Source organism: Panulirus ornatus, chromosome 25, assembly GCF_036320965.1.
Source record: "Panulirus ornatus isolate Po-2019 chromosome 25, ASM3632096v1, whole genome shotgun sequence".
Classification (NCBI taxonomy): Eukaryota; Metazoa; Arthropoda; class Malacostraca; order Decapoda; family Palinuridae; genus Panulirus; species Panulirus ornatus.
In genome coordinates this window covers 23,896,901-23,916,381 of record NC_092248.1, presented here as the reverse complement: position 1 = coordinate 23,916,381, position 19,481 = coordinate 23,896,901, and positions in this window count along the sequence as shown.

Sequence of the window (19,481 nt, the reverse complement as noted above, 5' to 3'; positions counted from 1 at the left end):
TTCATTCTTATCGATAACACAAAAATATTCGTGAGCAGAAGTTAATCCAGCAACTCTTAACAGAAAACAAGCAGTTTTCATGAACTGACTCACTGTTGTTATGCAATTACCACACTGGCCAATACCTTAGCATGAGGCGCCTCACACAAAAATTATTATCATATATATATATATATATATATATATATATATATATATATATATATATATATATATATATATATATATATACCTCAGACTGGGGTGTCTAAATGTGTGTGGATGTAGACAAGATGTGAAAAAAGGAGAGATAGGTAGTATGTTTGAGGAAAGGAACCTGGATGTTTTGGCTCTGAGTGAAATGAAGCTCAAGGGTAAAGGGGAAGAGTGGTTTGGGAATGTCTTGGGAGTAAAGTCAGGGGTTAGTGAGAGGACAAGAGCAAGGGAAGGAGTAGCAGTACTCCTGAAACAGGAGTTGTGGGAGTATGTGATAGAATATAAGAAAGTAAATTCTCGATTAATATGGGTAAAACTGAAAGTTGATGGAGAGAGATGGGTGATTATTGGTGCATATGCACCTGGGCATGAGAAGAAAGATCATGAGAGGCAAGTGTTTTAGGAGCAGCTGAATGGGTGTGTTAGTTGTTTTCATGCACGAGACCGGGTTATAGTGATGGGTGATTTCAATGCAAAGGTGAGTAATGTGGCAGTTGAGGGAATAATTGGTATACATGGGGTGTTCAGTGTTGTAAATGGAAATGGTGAAGAGCTTGTAGATTTATGTGCTGAAAAAGGACTGGTGATTGGGAATACCTGGTTTAAAAAGCGAGATATACATAAGTATACGTATGTAAGTAAGAGAGATGGCCAGAGAGCGTTACTGGATTACGTGTTAATTGACAGGCGCGCGAAAGAGAGACTTTTGGATGTTAATGTGCTGAGAGGTGCAACTGGAGGGATGTCTGATCATTGTCTTGTGGAGGCTAAGGTGAAGATTTGTATGGGTTTTCAGAAAAGAAGAGTGAATGTTGGGGTGAAGAGGGTGGTGAGAGTAAGTGAGCTTAGGAAGGAGACTTGTGTGAGGAAGTACCAGGAGAGACTGTGTACAGAATGGAAAAAGGTGAGAACAATGGAAGTAAGGGGAGTGGGGGAGGAATGGGATGTATTTAGGGAATCATTGATGGATTGCGCAAAAGATGCTTGTGGCATGAGAAGAGTGGGAGGTGGGTTGATTAGAAAGGGTAGTGAGTGGTGGGATAAAGAAGTAAGATTATTAGTGAAAGAGAAGAGAGAGGCATTGGAACGATTTTTGTAGGGAAAAAATGCAATTGAGTGGGAGATGTATAAAAGAAAGAGACAGGAGGTCAAGAGAAAGGTGCAAGAGGTGAAAAAGAGATCTAATGAGAGTTGGGCTGAGAGAGTATCATTAAATTTTAGGGAGACTAAAAAGATGTTCTGGAAGGAGGTAAATAATAAAGTGCGTAAGACAAGGGAGCAAATGGGAACTTCAGTGAAGGGCGCAAATTGGGAGGTGATAACAAGTAGTGGTGATGTGAGAAAGAGATGGAGTGAGTATTTTGAAGGTTTGTTGAAGGTGGTGTGCAAAGTGGGAGGGTTGGAGAAAGTGATTTGGTGGACAGAGAGGAGGTGGTGGGGGCTTTGCGGAAGGTGAGAGCCGGCAAGGCAGCAGGTTTGGATGGTGTTGCAGTGGAATTTGTTGAAAGGGGGGGTGACTGTGTTGTTGACTGGTTAGTGGGGTTGTTTAGTGTGTGAGTGACTCGTGGTGGGGTGCCTGGGGATTGGCGGAATGCGTACATAGTGCCATTGTACAAAGGCAAAGGGGATAAGAGTGAGTGCTCAAATTTCAGAGGTATGAGTTTCTTGAGTGTTTCTGGTAAATTGTATGGGAGGGTATTGATTGAGAGGGTGAAGGCATGTACAGAGCATCAGATTGGGGAAGGGCAGTGTGGTTTCAGAAGTGATAGAGGATGTGTGAATCGGGTGTTTGCTTTGAAGAATGTATGTGAGAAATGCTTGGAGGGGCAAATGGATTTGTGTGTGGCATTTGTGGATCTGGAGAGGGCATATGATAGAGTTGATAGAGATGCTCTGTGGAAGGTATTAAGAAAATATGGTGTGGGAGGCAAGTTGATAGAAGCAGTGAAAAGTTTTTATCGAGGATGTAAGGCATGTGCACGTGTAGAAAGAGAGGAAAGTGATTGGTTCTCAGTGAATGTAGGTTTGCGGCAGGGGTGTGTGATGTCTCCATGGTTGTTTAATTTGTTTATGGATGGGGTTGTTTGGGAGGTGAATGCAAGAGTTTTGGAAAGAGGGCCAAGTATGAAGTCTGTTGTGGATGAGAGAGCTTGGGAAGTGAGTCAGTTGTTGTTCGCTGATGATACAGCGCTGGTGGCTGATTCATGTGAGAGACTGCAGAAGCTGGTGACTGAGTTTGGTAAAGTGTGTGAAAGAAGAAAGTTAAGAGTAAATGTGAATAATAGCAAGGTTATTAGGTACAGTAGGGTTGAGGGTCAAGTCAATTGAGAGGTAAGTTTGAATGGAGAAAAACTGGAGGAAGTAAAGTATTTTAGATATCTTGGAGTGGATCTGGCAGCGGATGGAACCATGGAAGCGGAAGTGGATCATAGGGTGGGGGAGGGGGCGAAAATCCTGGGAGCCTTGAAGAATGTGTGGAAGTCGAGAACATTATCTCGGGAAGCAAAAATGGGTTTGTTTGAAGGAATAGTGCTTCCAACAATGTTGTATGGTTGCGAGGCGTCGGCTATGGATAGAGCTGTGCGCAGGAGGGTGGATGTGCTGGAAATGAGATGTTTGAGGACAATGTGTGGTGTGAGGTGGTTTGATCGAGTAAGTAACGTAAGGGTAAGAGAGATGTGTGGAAATAAAAAGAGCGTGGTTGAGAGAGCAGAAAAGGGTGTTTTGAAATGGTTTGGGCACATGGAGAGAATGAGTTGGTGTGCAAAGTGAGAGGGTTATGGAGAATGATCTTGTAAGCAGAGAAGAGGTAGTAAATGCTTTGCGGAAGATGAAAGCCGGCAAGGCAGTGGTTCTGGATGGTATTGCAGTTGAATTTATCAAAAAAGGGGGTTTGTGTTGTTGACTGGTTGGTAAGGCTATTTAATATATGTATGACTCATAGTGAGGTGCCTTAGGATTGGTGGAATGCATGTATAGTGCCATCATATAAAGGGAAAGTCGATAAAGGTGAGTGCTCAAATTACATAGGTATAAGTTTGTTGAGTATTCTTGTGAAATTATATGGGACGGTATTGATTGAGAGGGTGAAGGCATGTACAGAGCATCAGATTACGTAAGAGCAGTGTGGTTTCAGAAGTGGTAGAGGATGTGTGGATCATGTGTTTGCTCTGAAAAATGTATGTGATAAATACTTAGAAAAGCAAAATGATTTTTATGTTGTAATTACGGATATGGAAAAGGCATATGATAGAGGTGTTAAAGATCCTCTATGGTAGGTATTAAGGATATATGGTGTGGGTGGCAAGTTGTTAGAAGCAGTGAAAAGTTTTATCCAGGATGTAAGGCATGTGTACGTGCAGGAAGAGAGAAAAGTGATTCGTTCTCAGTGAATGTCGGTTTGCGGCATTAGGTAACACCACAAGATCGTTAGTCTGCAGCTTTAAACACGGGATATATCCATAATATAGACGACTTCGAGTAGTTGAAGGCGTCTATGATCAGGTGAAATGTTGACTATGGACGTTCCTTTCTCCAACATCTCCCTTGTGAAGATGGAGTTGTGGCAGGATCTCAGGTGTGTCTTTGGGCTCCCAGTTTGCTAATGACACGAAAGATGTCGGGACAATGTAATGGTAGTAATGGTTATATATACGAATAAAGGAATGTAGACCTCGGATGTGTACAGAAATTCATTTATAACATGACTCCTCTGGAAAGTCGCTGGTCATGGTGTTGGGTTGTTTTTCAGCCAGAGATGTGATGTTTTCTTGTACATAGTGAACATGAAGGCCTTTTAGTAAAGGTGGATATGGTCATGAAAACTAATTAGGAGGCGTCTTGTTTAGTGGTTGTCTTGTTGATTCTGAATCGGGTATAAAGTAAGAACGACACCTGCAAACTGGATATCTCCGAGTTGGCCTTCAAAACCCTCGACCCTCCAGCAGTGCACTATATCTCTTGTCAACCGCTGTAACAGGAGTTGTATTAGACGAGACTTTCACATTAAATATGTTCACAATTGATTACAGAGAAAATTATGAAGCTGCCACGACCATGCCAACCAACAAGCCCGATTGACCGAGCGAGGTTTGTGTGGATGTGGGTCGGTGGAATGTCTGCCCACGCCATTGCCCAGGAGACAGGCGTCAGTGTCACCACCGTGTGTAGGTGGATCAGGCGATGGAAGAGGGAAGGCAACGTGGAAACAAAACCTCGTAATGGCAGACATTGTACAAAGAGACCTGAGTGGAATGAAGATCTTGCTAGATATTTTCCAGCGATACTCTCTCACCTTGTGCTCACGGCTGAGAAGTACTGCACAACAAGCAGCATTATCCTGAACATTGACATATTTGCGGACCTCACTAACACGATATGAGAAACTATGTCAATAATATTTTTGTTTGTTGTTGGTTGGTTTGATGTATGGAATTTGGGCTTATCAACAGCCAGGGTCATGAAGGCGTCATCGTCAGGCAATATCAATTAACAAAAAGAAATCTTTAACAAATTCTTCAGTTATTAAGGAAAATTCTAAGACTACGTTCACCTTCTTAGGTACGTGGGCCATGTTGTTCTCTGAATTTATATAGTGTCTCAAATGATCAGTCCTGAAGAGTCATTGAACGTAAACAAGTGCTGTAGTAACTTTCTCATGCGGGAAACATGATGTTCACGATAATCCCAGAGAAAAGCCATCATGAATTAATTCTTTGTTTCCTTTAATTATAAAAGTTTATTGTGATATTATGAGGCTGAATTTTTCTACTCACACTTTAAAGCTATTCATCACATGTTCACAGGACAACCTCCACTCGTCATACATGGATAAATCAAAAAAGAAAATGTATTTACGATGAAACAACTGTGTGAATTATCATACGTCATTATAATGATGGTAATGATGATAGCAATGATGATAATAGTAATAAAGACGAATATTGTTCTCCCTTGTGTATAGTGAATAATAAAGTTACCTGTGCAACCATTCATCTACTTATAATTCTTGAAGTAAGGTTTTCTGCTGATTATACAAATGATTATTAAAGATGTACTGTTTAAGTAATGATGTATGTATATATATATATATATATATATATATATATATATATATATATATATATATATATATATATATATATATGTGATTGTCCAAAACAATGTTTTGGACAATCACATGTTTACCAAATGTTGTCCTAGCTTCGTCTCTTCGATGTATATCAACTGACTGTTATATTTCTCTCTTGTGTCTCCCCTGATGATGTGATTATTACACGAAAGTGCACTTGGGAACTTTTCGTGTTTCATTTTCCCCGTGGACTCATAGGAATATATATATATATATATATATATATATATATATATATATATATATATATATATATATATATATATATATATATATATATATATATATATATATATATATATATATATATATATATATATATATATATATATATATATATATATATATATATATATATATATATATATATATATATATATATATATATATATATATATATATATATCCTTGGGGATAGGGGAGAATCAATACTTCCCACTCATTCTCACGTGTCGTAGGAGGCGACTAAAGGGGAGGGGAGGGGGGACTAGAAACCCTCAACTCCTTGTATCTTAACTTTCTAAAAGGGGAAACAGAAGAAAGAGTTTTGCGGAGATGCTCATCATCCTCGAACGCTTAGACTGGGGTGTCCAAATATGTGTGGATGTAACCAAGGTGAGAAAAAGGAGAGATAGGTAGTATGTTTGAGGAAAGGAACCTGGATGTTTTGGCTCTGGGTGAAACGAAGCTCAAGAGTAAAGGGGAAGGGTGTTTTCGGAATGTTTTGGGAGTAACGTCACGGGTTGGTGAGAGGACATGAGCAAGGGAAGGGATAGCACTACCCCTGAAACAGGAGTGGTGGGAGTATGTGATAGAGTGTAAGAAAGTAAATTCTAGATTGATATAGGTAAAACTGAAAGTGGATGGAGAGAGATGGGTGATTACTGGTGCCTATTTCCCCTGGGTATGAGAAGAAAGTTTATGAGAGGCAAGTGTTTCGGGAGCAGCTGAGTGAGTGTTAGTAGTTTTGATGCACGAGACCGGGTTATAGCGATGGGTGATTTGAATGCAAAGGTGAGTAATGTGGCAGTTGAGGGAATGATTGGTGTACATGGGGTGTTCAGTGTTGTAAATGGAAATGGTGAAGAGCTCGTGGATTTCTGTGCTAAGAAAGGACCGGTGATTGAAAATGCCTGGTTTAAAAAGCGAGATATACATAAGAATACGTATGTAAGTAGTAGAGATGGCTAAACAGCGGTATTGGATTACGTGTTAATTAATAGGCGCGCGAAAAAGAACCTTTTGGATGCTAATGTGCTGAGAAGTGTAACTGGAGAGATGTCTGATCATTATCTAGTGGAGGCGAAGGTGAAGATTTGTAGGGGTTTTCAGAAAAAAGAGAGAATGTTGGGGTGAAGAGATTGGTGACAGTAAGTGAGCTTGGGAAAGAGCTTTTGAGGAAGTTACAGGAAAGACTGAGTGTAGAATGGAAATAGGTGAGAGCAAAGGACGTAAAGGGAGTTAGGGGTGGGGGGGAGAATGGGAATGGGATGTTTTTAAGGAAGCAATGATGGTTTGCACAAAAGACTCTTGTGGCATGAGAAGCGTGGGAGGTGGGCAGATTAGAAAAAGTAGTGAGTGGTGGGATGAAGAATTAAGATTATTAGTGAAAGAGATGAGAGATGCATTTGGACGAGTTTTGCAGGGAAATAGTACAAATGACTGGGATATATATAAAAGAAATAGGCACAAGGTCAAGAGATAGGTGCAAGAGGTGAAAAAGAGGGCAATGAGAGTTGGGGTGCGAGAGTATCATTAGATTTGAAGGAGAATAAAAGGATGTTTTGGAAGGAGGTATATAAACGGCATAAGACAGGAGAAAAAATGGTATCATCGGTGAAGGGGAATAATGGGGAGGTAATAACAACTAGTGGTTATGTGAGGAGATGGAGTGAGTATTTTGAAGGTCTATTGAATGTTCTAGACGATAAAGTGGCAGATATAGGGTGTTTTAGTCGAGGTGGTGTACGAAGTGAGAGGGTTACGGAGAATGATTTGGTAAATAGAGAAGAGGTAGCGAAAGCTTTGCGGAACATAAAAGCCGGGAAGGCGGCGGGTTTGGATGGTATTGCAGTGGAATTTATTAAGAAAGGGGATGACTGTGTTGTTGACTGGTTGGTAAGGATATTTAGTGTATGTATGACCCATGGTGAGGTTCCTGAGGATTGGCGGAATGCATGTATAGTGCCATTGTACAAAGGTTAAGGGGATAAAAGTGAGTGCTCAAATTACAGAGGTATAAGTTGGTTGAGTATTCCTGGTAAATTATATGGGAGGGTATTGACTGAGAGGGTGAAAGTAAGTACAGAGCATCAGATTGGGGAAGAGCAGTGTGGTTTCAGAAGTGGTAGAGGATGTGTAGATCTGGTGTTTGCTTTGAGGAATGTATGTAAGAAATACTTGGTAAAGGAAATGGATTTGTATGTTGCATTTATGGATCTGGAGAAGGCATATGATAGAGTTGATAGAGATGCTCTGTGGAAGGTACTAAGAATATAAGTTGCTAGATGAAGTGAAAAGTTTTTATCGAAGACGTAAGGCATGTGTTCGAATAGGAAGAGAGGAAAGTGATTGGTTCTCAGTGAATGTTGGTTTGCGGCAGGGGTGCGTGTTGTCTCCATGGCTGTTTAATTTGTTTATGGATGGGGTTGTTAGGGAGGTGAATACAAGAGTTTTGGAGAGAGGGGCAAGTATGCTTTCTGTTGTGGATGAGAGGACTTGGGAAGTGAGTAAATTGTTGTTCGCTGATGATACAGCGCTGATGGCTGATTCGAGTGAGAAACTGCAGAAGCTGGTGACTGAGTTTGGTAAAGCCTGTGGAAGAAGAAAGCTGAGAGTAAAGGAGAATAAGAGCAATATGGGCTCAGTATGGTTGAGGGACAAGTCAAATGGGAGGTAAGTTTGAATGGAGAAAAACTGGAGGAAATTGAAGTGTTTCAGATATCTTGGAGTTGATTTCGCAGCGGTTGGAATCATGGAAGCGGAAGTGTGTCACAGGGTGGAGGAGGAAGCGAAAGTTCTGGGAGCGTTGAGAAATGTGTTGAAGGCGAGAACATTATCTCGGAATGCAAAAACGGGTATGCTCGAAGGAATAGGGGGTCCAACAATGTTATATGGTTGCCAGGGGAGGGCTATAGATAGAGTTATGCGGAGGAGGGTGGATGTGTTGGAAATGAGATGTTTAAGGACAATATATGGTGTGAGGCAGTTTGATCGAGTAAGTAATGAAAGGGTAAGAGAGGTGTGTAGTAATAAAAAGAGTGTGGCTGTGAGAGCAGAAGAGGGTGTTTCGAAATGTTTTTTTTTCACATGGAGAGAATGAGTGAGGAAAGATTGACCAAGAGGATATATGTGTCAGAGGTGGAGGGAACAAGTAGAAGTGGGAAGCCAAATTGGAGGTGGAAAGATGGAGTGAAAAAGATTTTGATTGATAGGGGCTTCAGGGCAAAAGGTGTGCAAAGAATACAATGAATTGGAACGACGTGGTATACCGGGGTCAACGTGCTGTCAATGGATTGAACCAGAGCATGTGAAGCGTCTGGGGTAAACCATGGAAGGTTCTTTGGGGCCTGGATGTGAGAAAGGAGCTGTGGTTTCGGTGCATTATATATGAGAGCTAGAGACTGAATGTGAACGAATGTGGCCATTGTTGTCATTTCCTAGCGCTATCTCGACGCATATGGGGGGGAGGTGGCTGTAATTTCATGTGTGACGGGGAGGCGACGGAAATGAATAAAGGCAGCAAGTATGAATTATGTACATGTATATATATGTATATGTCTGTGTAGGTGTATATATGTATACAGTGAAATGTGTAAGTATGTATATATGCGTGCGTGGACGTGTATCTATATACATGTATATGCGCGTGGGTTGGGCCATTGTCAGTGTCTTCCGCTAACGCGGGGGGCAGCGACAATGTAAGTATATATATATATATATATATATATATATATATATATATATATATATATATATATATATATATATATATATATATATATATATAAGAGTGAATGTGAATAAGAGCAAGGTTATTAGGTACAGTAGGGTTGAGGGTCAATTCAATTGGGAGGTGAGTTTGAATGGAAAAAAACTGGAGGAAGTGAAGTGTTTTAGATATCTGGGAGTGGATCTGGCATCGGATGGAACCATAGAAGCGGAAGTGGATCATAGGGTGGGGGAGGGGGCGAAAATTCTGGGAGCCTTGAACAATGTGTGGAAGTCGATAGAATTATCTCGGAAAGCAAAAATGGGTATGTTTGAAGGAATAGTGGTTCCAGCAATGTTGTATGGTTGCGAGGCGTGGACTATGGATAGAGTTGTGCGCAGGAGGATGGATGTGCTGGAAATGAGATGCTTGAGGACAATGTGTGGTGTGAGGTGGTTTGATCGAGTAAGTAACGTAAGGGTAAGAGAGATGTGTGGAAATAAAAAGAGCGTGGTTGAAAGAGCAGAAGAGGGTGTTTTGAAATGGTTTGGTCACATGGAGAGAATGAGTGAGGAAAGATTGACCAAGAGGATATATGTGTCGGAGGTGGAGGGAACGAGGAGAAGAGGGAGACCAAATTGGAGGTGGAAAGATGGAGTGAAAAAGATTTTGTGAGATCGGGGCCTGAACATGCAGGAGGGTGAAAGGAGGGCAAAGAATAGAGTGAATTGGAGCGATGTGGTATACCGGGGTTGACGTGCTGTCAGTGGATTGAATCAAGGCATGTGTATGGGGGTGGGTTGGGCCATTTCTTTCGTCTGTTTCCTTGCGCTACCTCGCAAACGCGGGAGACAACGACAAAGCAAAAAAAAAAAAAAAAAAAAAAAAATATATATATATATATATATATATATATATATATATATATATATATATATATATATATATATATATATCTATATATATATATATATATTTTTTTTTTTTTCTTATACCTCGTCGCTGTCTCCCGCGGTTGCGAGGTAGCGCAAGGAAACAGACGAAAGAAATGGCCCAACCCCCCCCATACACATGTACATACACACGTCCACACACGCAAATATACATACCTACACAGCTTTCCATGGTTTACCCCGGACGCTTCACATGCCTTGATTCAATCCACTGACAGCACGTCAACCCCTGTATACCACATCGCTCCAATTCACTCTATTCCTTGCCCTCCTTTCACCCTCCTGCATGTTCAGGCCCCGATCACACAAAATCCTTTTCACTCCATCTTTCCACCTCCAATTTGGTCTCCCTCTTCTCCTCGTTCCCTCCACCTCCGACACATATATCCTCTTGGTCAATCTTTCCTCACTCATTCTCTCCATGTGCCCAAACCATTTCAAAACACCCTCTTCTGCTCTCTCAACCACGCTCTTTTTATTTCCACACATCTCTCTTACCCTTACGCTACTTACTCGATCAAACCACCTCACACCACACATTGTCCTCAAACATCTCATTTCCAGCACATCCATCCTCCTGCGCACAACTCTATCCATAGCCCACGCCTCGCAACCATACAACATTGTTGGAACCACTATTCCTTCAAACATACCCATTTTTGCTTTCCGAGATAATGTTCTCGACTTCCACACATTTTTCAAGGCTCCCAAAATTTTCGCCCCCTCCCCCACCCTATGATCCACTTCCGCTTCCATGGTTCCATCCGCTGACAGATCCACTCCCAGATATCTCAAACACTTCACTCCCTCCAGTTTTTCTCCATTCATACTTAACTCCCAATTGACTTGTCCCTCAACCCCACTGTACGTAATAACCTTGCTCTTATTCACATTTACTCTCAGTTTTCTTCTTTCACACACTTTAACCAAACTCAGTCACCAGCTTCTGCAGTTTCTCACACGAATCAGCGACCAGCGCTGTATCATCAGCAAACAACAACTGACTCACTTCCCAAGCTCTCTCATCCACAATAGATTGCATACTCGCCCCTCTTTCCAAAACACTTGCATTCACCTCCCTAAGAACACCATCCATAAACAAATTAAACAACCATGGAGACATCACACACCTCTGACGCACACCAACATTCACTGAGAACCAATCACTTTTCTCTCTTCCTACACGTACACATGCCTTACAACCTTGATAAAAACTTTTCTCAGCTTCTAACAACTTGCTTCCCACAGCATATATTTTTAATACCTTCCACAGAGCATCTCTATCAACTCTATCACATGCCTTCTCCAGATCCATAAATGCTACATACAAATCCATTTGCTTTTCTAAATATTTCTCACATACATTCTTCAAAGCGAACACCTGATCCACACATCCTCTACCACTTCTGAAATCACACTGCTCTTCCCCAATCTGATGCTCTGCACATGCCTTCACCCTCTCAATCAATACCCTCCGATATGGATTCTCACGAATACTCAACAAACTTATACCTCTGTAATTTGAGCACTCACTTTTATCCCCTTTGCCTTTGTTCAGTGGCACTATACAAGCATTCTTAGGAATACTCAGGATTCCTCAGGAACCTCACCATGAGTCATACATACAGTAAATAACCTTTCTAACCAGCCAACAATACAGTCACCCCCTAGTTTAATAAATTCCACTGCAATACCATCCAAACCCACTGCCATGCCGGCTTTCATCTTCCGCAAAGCTTTTACTACCTCTTTTCTGTTTACCAAATCATTTTCCCTAACCCTCTGACTTTGCACACCACCTCGACCAAAACACCATATATATGCTACTCTATCATCAAACACATTCAACAAACCTTCAAGATTCTCACTCCATCCTCTTCTCACATCACCACTTCTTGTTATCACCTCCCCATTTGCCCCCGTCACTGATGTTCCCATTTGTTCCTTTGTCTTATGCACTTTATTTACATCCTTCCAAAACATCTTTTTATTCTCCCTAAAATTCAATGATACTCTCTCCCCACTACTCTCATTTGCCATCTTTTCCAACTTTTGCACCTTTCTCTTGACCTCCTGCCTCTTTCTTTCATACATCTCCCACTCATTTGCATTATTTCCCTGCAACAATTGCCCAGATGCCTCCCTCTTCTTTTTCACTAAAATATTACTTCTTCATCCCACCACTCACTACCCTTTCTAATCTGCCCACCTCCCACGCTTCTCATGCCACAAGAATCTTTTGCGCAAGCCATCACTGCTTCCCTAAATGCATCCCATTCCTCACCCACTCCCCTTACGTCCTTTGTTCTCACCTTTTTCCAATCTGCACTCAATCTCTCTTGGTACTTCCTCACGCAAGTCTTCTTCCCAAGCTCACTTACTCTCACCACTCTCTTCACCCCAACATTCTCTCTTCTTTTATGAAAACCTCTACAAATCTTCACCTTCGCCTCCACAAGATAATGATCAGACATCCCTCCAGTTGCACCTCTCAGTACATTAACATCCAAAAGTCTCCCTCTCGGGCGTCTGCCAATTAACACGTGATCCAATAACGCTTTCTGGCCATCTCTCCTACTTACATACGTATACTTATGTATATCTTTCTTTTTAAACTAGGTATTTCAAATCACCAGTCTTTTTTCAGCACACAAATCTACAAGTCCTTCACCATTTCCATTTACAACACTGAACACTCAATGTGCACCAATTATTCCCTCAACTGCCACATTACTCACCTTTGCACTCAAATCACCCATCAGTATAAGCCGGTCTCGTGCATCAAAACTGCTAACACACTCACTCAGCTGCTCCCAAAACACTTGCCTTTCATGATCTTTCTTCTCATGCCCAGGTGCATATGCACCAATAATCACCCATCTCTCTCCATCCACTTTCAGTTTACCCATATCAATCCAGAGTTTTCTTTCTTACACTCTATCACATACTCCCACCACTCTTGTTTCAGGATTAGTGCTACTCCTTCACTTGCTATTGTCCTCTCACTAACCCCTGACTTTACTCCCAAGATATTCCCAAACCACTCTTCCCTTCTACCCTTGAATTTTGTTTCACTGAGAGCCAAAACGTCCAGGTTCCTTTCCCCAGACATACTACCTATCTCTTCTTTTTTCACATCTTGGTTACATCCACACACATTTAGACACGCCAGTCTGAGCCTTCGAGGAGGATGAGCACTCCCCGTGTGACTCCTCGTTTGTTTCCCCTTTTAGAATGTTAAAATATAGGGAGGGGAAGATTTCCAGCCACCCTCTCCAGTTCCCTTTATTCGCCTTCTATGACACGTGAGGAATGCGTGGAAAGTATTCTTTCTCCCCTATATATATATATATATATATATATATATATATATATATATATATATATATATATATATATATATATATATATATATATATATACATATATATTTCTTTTTCTTTCACACTATTCGCCATTTCCCGCATTAGCGAGGTACCGTTGAGAACAGAGGACTGGGCCTTTGAGGGAATATCCTCACTTGGCCCCCTTCTCTGTCCCCTCTTTTGGAAAATTAAAAAAAGAAAAAAAAGCGAGAGGGGAGGATTTCCAGTCTCCCGCTCCCTCCCCTTTTAGTCGCCTTATACGACATGCAGGGAATACTTAGGAAGTATTCTTTCTTCCCTATCCCCAGGGATAATATATGTATATATATATATATATATATATATATATATATATATATATATATATATATATATATATATATATATATTTCTTTTTTCTTTTTTTTTTGCTTTGTCGCTGTCTCCCGCGTTTGCGAGGTAGCGCAAGGGAAACAGACGAAAGAAATGGCCCAACCCACCCCCATACACATGTATATACATACGTCCACACACGCAAATATACATACCTACACAGCTTTCCATGGTTTACCCCAGACGCTTCACATGCCTTGATTCAATCGACTGACAGCACGTCAACCCCGGTATACCACATCGCTCCAATTCACTCTATTCCTTGCCCTCCTTTCACCCTCCTGCATGTTCAGGCCCCGATCACACAAAATCTTTTTCACTCCATCTTTCCACCTCCAATTTGGTCTCCCACTTCTCCTCGTTCCCTCCACCTCCGACACATATATCCTCTTGGTCAATCTTTCCTCACTCATTCTCTCCATGTGCCCAAACTATTTCAAAACACCCTCTTCTGCTCTCTCAACCACGCTCTTTTTATTTCCACACATCTCTCTTACCCTTACGTTACTTACTCGATCAAACCACCTCACACCACACATTGTCCTCAAACATCTCATTTCCAGCACATCCATCCTCCTGCGCACAACTCTATCCATAGCCCACGCCTCGCAACCATACAACATTGTTGGAACCACTATTCCTTCAAACATACCCATTTTTGCTTTCCGAGATAATGTTCTCGACTTCCACACATTCTTCAAGGCTCCCAGAATTTTCGCCCCCTCCCCCACCCTATGATCCACTTCCGCTTCCATGGTTCCATCCGCTGCCAGATCCACTCCCAGATATCTAAAACACTTCACTTCCTCCAGTTTTTCTCCATTCAAATTCACCTCCCAATTGACTTGACCCTCAACCCTACTGTACCTAATAACCTAATATATATGTATATATATAACCTAATATATATATATATATATATATATATATATATATATATATATATATATATATATATATATATATATATATATATATATATATATATATATATATATATATATATATATATATATATATATATATATATATATATATATATATATATATATATATATATATATATATATATATATATATATATATATATATATGTATGTATATATATATATATATATATATATATATATATATATATATATATATATATATATATATATATATATATATATATATATATATATATATATATATATGTATATATATATATATATATATATATATGTATGTATATATATATATATATATATATATATATATATATATATATATATATATTCCTCCTCCAAGAACCTTACGAACATACGGTACTTATTTTCATTTTGGTATATTACAGAAGGCTGTATTGAAAGATATCAAATTCGGTAATGATACAAAGCTGGGAAATGAATATTCATATGAACTTGAAAGTCTACGGCTTCAAACTGACAATGACAAACTGACGGACTGGACTAATTAGTGGGAAATGAATCCTTATATCGATTAGTTCAAAGTGTACATATCATTAGTAAGAATAAAGAGGTAACCTACAAAATGAAGTCTGTCGAACTTAAAAAGGTAATCAAGGAAAATATTTGGGCGTAATAATCTCTGGTGACCTACAACCTATAGTAAACAGTAAAGAGGTTATGATAGTAGGAGACTTCAACAGTCCAAACATAAACTGGAACACATTTACTGGTGATCGAGAGGGAACAAAATTAACAGAACTGATTGAAGGCGCTTTTCTAGAATAGTTAATTGCCAAACCAACTAGAGGTTAAAAGATTCTTGTTCTTGTCTCTACCAGAGACGATCACAGTTTGATAAGATGAGAGAGATATTTAGATTATGAAGTAAATGACTGCAAGCTCTTGATCCCAGATTACAGGCAAACAAATTTTGAAAACATTAGACAAGAAATTCGCTGTACTAATTGGACAAAACTTCTTAACGTTCACACAGTAGAGGAAATGTGGAATACACCTAAAAATACATTACTCAAGATTGCAAATAAACATATTACACGAATTACAAAGATATCTTGCAATATTTCAAAATCATAATGGATGAATGGGAGAATAGAAAGACTAATTTGCCAAAAGAAGAAAATGTATAAGAAATTCAAATAAATTCGAACCGATGATAATTACCAAGAATTAATCAGAATCCAAAGAGAGTGCAAGAAGGTCATAAGATAGAGTAAACCTGACGAAGAAATAATAATTTTCTTTAAAGTTAAGAATAATCCTAAGGAAGTCTTCTCATACTTAAGACAAAAGAAAACAGTGAAAGAACGAATCACTCAATTACGAAACGAACATGACACACTAACTACTGACGACAAGGAAATGGCTACCATACTAAATTGTTCTTTTAACTCCGTATTAACAATTGAAGAAACATTTTGAATACCACAACCAATGAAAATGTTTCAAGGATCTTATGAAGAAGAACTGAAGGTTAGAGAAATAAACAACTCTTAAGTACTTAAATACCTGGACCAATTATATCCTAACAACTCCACTGGCCCAGATAACTTAGCTCCAAGATCTTTAAAGGAGGTCAGGAGACAGCTGATATACCACCATAACAAAAATATTCAACAAATCTCTATCGGATGGTCAGGTGCCAACTGACTGGAAACTAGGCAAATTTACTCTTGTACATAAAGAAAGAGACAAAATGTGTGCCTTCAACTACCGCCCAATTAGCCTTACGTCAGAGTTATGTAAAATGATGGAAAAAAATAATACGAGATAAAATTGTCACGTTTCTAGATCACAAAATCATATCAGGCAACCAACACGGTTTCCGATATAGAAGATCCTGCCTGACGAATTTACTGGAATTTCTTAATATCATTTATCAGAACTGGGGCGAAAAACTACCGTCTTATGTAACATATTAAGATTTTCAAAAGCCTTTCGATAAAGTACCTCACAAGAGTATTTTACATAAACTCACAGCACATGGAATCGGTGAAGAACTCTGTACATGGATCAGAGACTGGCTTACCGGAAGAAAGCAACGTGTAGTATCAAAGAGCGAAACCTCAGATTGGCTGGACGTAACGAGTGGTGTGCCTCAGGGGTCGGTCCTAGCTAGACCCAATTCTTCTCATAATATACCTTAATGACCTAGAACTCGATCTCATACTTAAGATATCCAAAATTGCTGACGATACTAAACTAGGAGGTAAAGCTGTAAACAGGACGGACTGCGAAATGATGCAAAGAGTGGTCAGACGCATGAAAAATGAAGTTTAATGTAAACAAGTGTAAAGTTATGCACTTTGGAGACAAGAATATACGTTACGACTACAAACTTTTTGGAAACACTCTAACTAAAGTTAATGAAGAAAAGGACATTAGAGTTGTCATTAACAATAATCTGAAGTACACTAAACAGTGTCAAGCAGCAAGTAAAAAATGTAACCAGATGTTAGGTTTCATAGCCAGGAACAAAGATTACAAGACACCAGAAACAATTTTCACACTTTATAATTCTCTATGCGGTCACTTTTGGTCCACATTACACAAAAAAGACGAGGGAAAATTAGAGCAAGTGCAAAGACACAACGAAGTTGATCCCATCCCTTAGAAATCTGGCATACGAAAAGAGGTTAAAACGATTGGATCTCTTTTCCCTTAAGAAACGTAGACTTCGCGGCGACTTAAAGTCTTCAGAATTCTGAATGATTTCGATAACGTAAATCACAAACATCTTTTGAAATACAAGAAGATACGGTCACCAGGACAAAGTCGTGGGCTAATCAGGTCTCCTGTCATCTGTCCTTCTCATATAAACTCATATAAACGCATCCCAAACCAAAGCATGAGACTGATAAATGCTCAATTAGTCATATTTAATAATTAGTTTCAGAGATCTGCATAGGTACTCAAACATTCACCTTCATGACCAGACAATCAATAATGCGCCCTGTACTCTAGAATATCGAAGAGATCTGGTCGGGTACCAGTCGAAAATAAGAATACGTTCTCTGAGTTTAGAATCCAACTCAAACGCTCAGTTCTTCCCTGGGTGAGCTTCACTGGTCCCACCACATCGCTGGAGAAAGTAGGAGCCAAAGAAGCAAACGGCTGCCAACGGCGGCAACTTGAAGTTCCCTCGACCTTCCAGGTGGTATGATGAACCTCACGGACACCGCCCTGACCCAAGACCAGGAGGACGTGTTGAACTTTGGGCAGACCCACGTTTATTTCGTGGTCAGTAACGCTAACCACAACACCCATGAAGCTCATCTAGAGGTGACCACCTGTCATCATATATACGTTTGTGCAAAAGCAATTCATAAATCATTGTCGAGCTTGATTAGTCTAATTATGAACGATGGACAGTATAGCATCTTAAAAGATAAATGATTAAGAGATATGTGAATTTTCACCTAAATGTATAGGTTAGCTTATCATCTCAGGGTATTTCCAATGAAGGATAAAGGATTTTAAGCCATCAAGGCGCTTGCAATTTGGGAGTAGCGCCTCGTTGGTGATCCAGCATCGTGAGCTACCATATCCACAGGACCACTTGGAAGCTGGCTAGTGACTTTATGAACTTCACGGAATCAATACAAAGCTATTGTTCAAAGAACCAAGTGTACTGTCATGAAAAGAAAATGTGTTGACTTGATTTCTTCTACTAACAAATCTTTTTGGTCCTTAACCAAAAGCGTCTCGAACAATTTCTGTGATTAGAACTTTCCTTCTCTTTCCTCATCTGATCCATTTATTGCTGACTCTCCAACTGGTAAAGCCGTCTCCTTCTGAAGCTATGCCGTCTCTTATATTCTCCTCGCGGTGGACAAGGCGTATGGCTCAGATGGCATACCTCCTCACGTTCTAGAGAAGTGTCTGAGCCAGCACTAATCCTTCCTCGCCTATTTCGTCTCTGTTCAATAGGCCAGACGTTCCCTTCTACTTGGAAGCAAACCTCGGAGCAGCCCATCTCAAAGAAAGGAGACCAACCAAACCCCTGCAACTGTCGCACCATTACTCTCACTTCTGACAACCAAAGAGTCTTTAAAACTCTCCTAAAGTCTCACTTTCTCAAACACTTAGAATCCTATTTTCTTCTTCCAGATCACCAGTATGAGTATGGCAGTGCTAGGTCTACTGTCGATCTTCTCTCCTGTGTTATTCACCCGCAAACCCCCCCCCCCCCCAGTCGTTGTTCTAAGCTTTTGTTGTAGCCCTCGACATCTCTAGAGCATTTAGCAAGATGTGGCATACGTTTTTGCTTTCTATACTTCCTCTAATTTGACTGCTTCTCTCTGTTTTCTAATACATAGTTTCCTCACTGGCCGTTCCATCACGGTAGTCGGCGATGGAGCGACTTCCTCCTCCTATCTTATCAACAGCGTCTTTCTTCGGGGTTCTGTCTTATCTCCTGCTTGCTTTCTCCTCTCAATAAATGATTTTCTTTCTTTTACTGCTAGCCTAATCTAAGCTAACATAACCTAACCTAACTTAACCGAATCATGTTATTCTGATGATTCCACTTTGCATGATAAAACTCACTTATCCCCTCCCATATCT